General features: G+C 43.6%; 1 long non-coding RNA gene across 1 annotated transcript; it reads right to left on the bottom strand.

Annotated features, from left to right (window-relative positions):
- Nucleotides 1-224: 224 nt before the first annotated feature.
- LOC138063674 (uncharacterized) lies at nt 225-2,703 on the bottom strand. The gene is made up of 2 exons (XR_011137129.1): nt 2,581-2,703; nt 225-2,164 (listed from the first exon to the last, which is right to left on the bottom strand). It is a non-coding gene; the product is annotated as an uncharacterized lncRNA (long non-coding RNA).
- Between the last annotated feature and the right edge of the window lie 1,821 nt (nt 2,704-4,524).

Raw genomic sequence — 4,524 nt, 5'->3', positions numbered from 1 at the left:
CATCAGTCCCCCTCTGAGGAAGCTAGGGTTGAAGTGGGGGGGCTGAGTGGCTGCTGGTTGCAGTATATCGCTTTTATAAAGGCAGTCGGTGTGGTCAGACTGCCAAACTTGCAACCCTCACTTTATAACAGAGGCAGATACTGCATCACTGATAGCTACTACTACATTGCTGTACTGCGTTTGTTAGTGTTTGACACTTCTTATTATGTTACTCACACATCACATCTGATGGAGGTTCTACATTTATTAGAATATTCTATGAATGTCAGCCGTAACTCTTTGTAAATATCTAATTATCTACCCACCATACTACAGCTGTTCAACAAGGAATAAAACCATTTTAAGTATTATTATTCATACCAAGTTTAGACCTGTTAAAAAACATCCATAAACAAAATAATGTTTACCTGATGGATCACAACAGGTTAATCTATCAGGTAAATAAATATTGCTTTCCCCTTTTCCTTACCCCTAGGACTGCTTACCACATGCCAGAACAAGAGTGGTTTTGAAGCCATTGGCTTCAGCCCCTCCTAGATATGTATCTTTTGGCATGATGAAATCACATCCTTTGCCATCTTTCGTCTCTCTAAGATTTTTTCCTTTCTTTAAAATGGATACAGCATGTACATTAAAATATTTTGAGTAATGTTCAAGCAATTCTGTGTGTTTTCTCTTATCAGTATCCCCCTGGTTTTTAGTGTTTCATCACAGACTGATAACACTGAAGATATATGGCCCAGAAAACCATCAGTTTTAACAGGGGTCTAAAGGAACAGAAAACCAAGCAGGGATCATAGTATGTTCCCCTTACTGTAGAGCATCTGGCACATTGCTTTGTTTCTTTGCCCAGTTTTGACACTCTCACAGTGTACAGTGTACCCAGGCACGACATGCTCACAAGTGCCCGATCGCCATGCTTCCTCCGCAGCTCTGGGCGCCGCGGGGAGCAGAGCCCTCTCCAGAGCTCCCTCTCCCCAGCCCTGACTCCACGCAGGGTGGCACAGTGTGGATGGGAACTTGTCCAGCAGAAAGAAATAGGCATACAACCCTCTACTACTTGCACGCACGCTTAGCCTGCCAAAAAAATCCCTCCCAAACCCCACAGGCATCAGGCAGTACCTGGCATGGGCTGGGCTGATCCTCTAACCCCATCCCAGCACACAAGGGAAAGCAAGAAACATAACAACTGTGAAGGAGCTCTTAAACACATGCCCCGAAACTGCAGACAGATTTAACACTTCGAGCGCTAACTTCAGATCTTCCCAGGGAGGACAACGTGTGCTGAAGCCGATGGCCATGGGGTGGTACTGTTGCTCACTGCAGAATAGCACCAAGCTGAGCTGAACAAGACATCTGAGAGATGCAGATTGAGGTGTTTGAAGCCTCTGTTGCAGGTGCAAAAGGAGTGCAAAACTGATCAAGTAGTACTGACATCCTCCAGGTACGGCTTGGAGTGAGCTTTATTTGAGGAAAGGGCTCCAAAGTCACTGGCCTTGCGCTGTAATGACAAATGATTCAATTCTTGCTGTTTTCTGAAGAGCTTTCAATAGCAGTGGCACAGGGGCGCTATTTCACTTATACTGTTTTTACAGTAGATAGCTCTGTCCTGGAAAATTTTACCAAGTAAATTAGACAAAAAAATTAGACAAAAAAAATGATGGTGATAGCAAATCAACTTGTGTATGTGTACGCACACTCTCAGCCAATGTGGGGCCACTCTGGAGTCTGTGGCTAGCTTGACTACAGATCTTTCTGCAGAATTGCCCTGAGGAAGAAACAATCCCTGCATTCAATTTTTTTTCTTAAACATCTGCTTTAAAGTTTTGTTCCTGCCAAATATTTACTAACCTACAAGCAGAGAGGGCTCTGCTTTACATTAGGAAACAAACCACTCTTCTTCCTTTCCCACACAAAAGCGCCATCGCTCTCTCTGAGCTGGTCCATATGTTGATTTGGAAGAGAGAATCATTTTCATATCGCTGACAACAGCTAGGATGAGAACAGATTTCATCAGCCAAACCTAGTCCAGGTTGTCCAACAAGATAGTACAGTAGGGCTGACTAAAGAAGCACGATTCTTCATCCTTACAGACTGACCGGTGACATGACAGCTTTTGTATCTTGCTTGAAAATCCCTTGGCTCTTCTATTAATGTTTCCGTCCTGGAACAAACAACAACAACAATAACCAAATCCTTTTTTTTACATAATTTAGCATTCATAAAACCCCTTTGTGTATTCCTGAGAGCAAAATGAGTTATGTACTAAATGGATCTGGCAACAGTACAGGCAGCTAAAGCACAAAAATTTCAGCTGTAGCAGCTTTCCTGAGGGAAGCAATCAATCAGGGCTGCCCATAGCTGTATTCACAGTACGAAGCCAGCAGCAAAGGAGAAAGCTGCCTGGGTGGTGACCTCCTTTTCCGGAGGCCAGGGCAGCCGTGCTCGCTTCCACTCCCCCTTAGGTGGGAGAAGAGGGAAACACATCAAAACCCCGAGGAACATAGGATCTAAAATTGGTCTAGCCTTTTGTTTCTGAAATTCAGATTTTGCAACCATTTCCAGCTCAAATTTACTCACGCGGCTCACAAATCAAATGCTGATGCTTGCTGCCCTCTCCACTTCACTGTGGAAAACAAAACTCTGCTGTTCTATGTTTGTAGCCGTCCCTGCTCTGCACCCTAGGAGACAAGCAGGAAGGCAAGACTCACATTATATAAGCAAAATCAGCTTCTGCAACCTCAGCAACAGGAGAGTGGGGTTTCCTCATCTTAAGGCCCAAAGGACGAACACAAACATCTAGCTTTTCTCCAGAAACAGCAGCAGCTCTCCCACAGCTTTCCTCACTAACTCTACCACTTTTGCTCAGCTTCTGCAGTGAGATCCCAGGAAGCAGTGCCAATGGATATAGCTTCCAGGCCAAAAGCTCTCCTCCTGAGACGCAAAGGAGGGACACCATTCAGCTCTAGCAAAGACCTGCCCTATTTAGATCGGTAAATTAGGGGTAGGTTACTAAAACCAGAGTTGCAAAAACATGATAGGAATTTACTAATAGTTACTTTTTTTTTTTTTCCTTAACCTTTGTAGAAGCTGGTATCAGCCTTTCTAAAATTGTGAAACTGAAGAGTAATACTTAAGCGTGGAAAACTGAGAAAGCACAACAGTATTCTGGAGTGACTGGCAGCTTGATGAATAGTTATTAATCTCAGCTTCTTGTCTGTTTTGATACGTCACTTTTTGCGTTTCCTGACTAGCAAAAACACTCTTCTTACCGTCAACTGTTATTGCTCCACCGTCTACAGAATATTTTCCCCCTTTTTTTCGGAGAAGTCACTGAACCTGAGCAGCTCGCTGCCCTTCCAGGTGAAAAGCACAGCTAGAGCTAGTGGCTGTTAACTGCATTTTCAGAGAAGGCAATAGAGAAGCACTAAAATGTTTTCCAGCACTGTTTGCCTCCAGGGCTGATGAATCAAATAGATCACACTGCAAAAATTTACTTTTTAGGAGAACTAGTAGCCAGTTTCCCCACGGAAGTACAAATATTTTACATGCAGAACAGTTCAGATGATTCATCCAACTATCTTTGGTGGGATTCCTATGTATACATTATTTGCAGATTTTAGGCCTTTTAAAGCAAGTGCTTCAGGCTATATGTTCTTGAGTATTACTCTAATGCTTCACAAAATGAAGCTGCTATTACAGCAGAGGCTTTGGGCACTCCACAGTAAAGGAAGTGACCCAGAGCTTTCATATGAATCCTGACTCTTGAAAACTCTGAAAAACCTACGCCCCATCTCTTTGCAGTAAACACAGCTATCTCAAACTGTGTTTGCATGAAGGTTAAAGAAAAAGTTAACATCCAACAACAAAACTGCCCAGCCTTTATAGGAAAGCGCCTCATGCTTTTTCCAACAACTCAGTTGCCAGCACAGTCCTTTTATCCTGTTAGCCATCCATCAGGCTTCTCTGCCAGTGGTCCAGAACAGAGAGTTTATAGAAATGGGGAGACACACTGCTACCAAGTAGATTGTCAGAGCCAAAGACAGCCTTATTCAAGGAGCTGCCTGAGGCAAAAGGCTTTCAGTTCAAGTTGGAGCCCTCCTCCCACCTTTGTTTTTTTTATTTCCTTGACAAGAGGCAATACACCCTGTGTTAGCTGCAAACTTGCTCACTGATGTGGGATTTCAAGACTACTTTAAAAGGTGCTTTCACATGCCTCTGACTAATTGCAACAGCCACAAATACTGATGATTGAAGGAGGATGAGCGTAAGAAGGAAGGACAGTGGTAAAGAAAGAGTCACCCAGCACCTAGGAGCAGCTGGTGGCAGTTTGAAACTGCTGCTGAGAAAAAGGGGAGATAGACTCGTCCGGGGCAAGAGAGAAGCACCAAGTCTCTGTTTGCCAATGCCAAGGAAGAAAGCCTATTCTAGAAGAAAGTATCCTGGAGCCCTTGAAAAGGCAGACAGTGAACCACTTTTCTGTTGATCGGATATTTTTCTGCAGTCGATTTACCCATAAACTTA

This window comes from Struthio camelus, chromosome 1 (genome assembly GCF_040807025.1).
Source record: "Struthio camelus isolate bStrCam1 chromosome 1, bStrCam1.hap1, whole genome shotgun sequence".
Taxonomy (NCBI): Eukaryota; Metazoa; Chordata; class Aves; order Struthioniformes; family Struthionidae; genus Struthio; species Struthio camelus.
The sequence above is the reverse complement of the archived record's forward strand: the minus strand, read 5'-3'. Positions and strand labels throughout refer to the sequence as shown.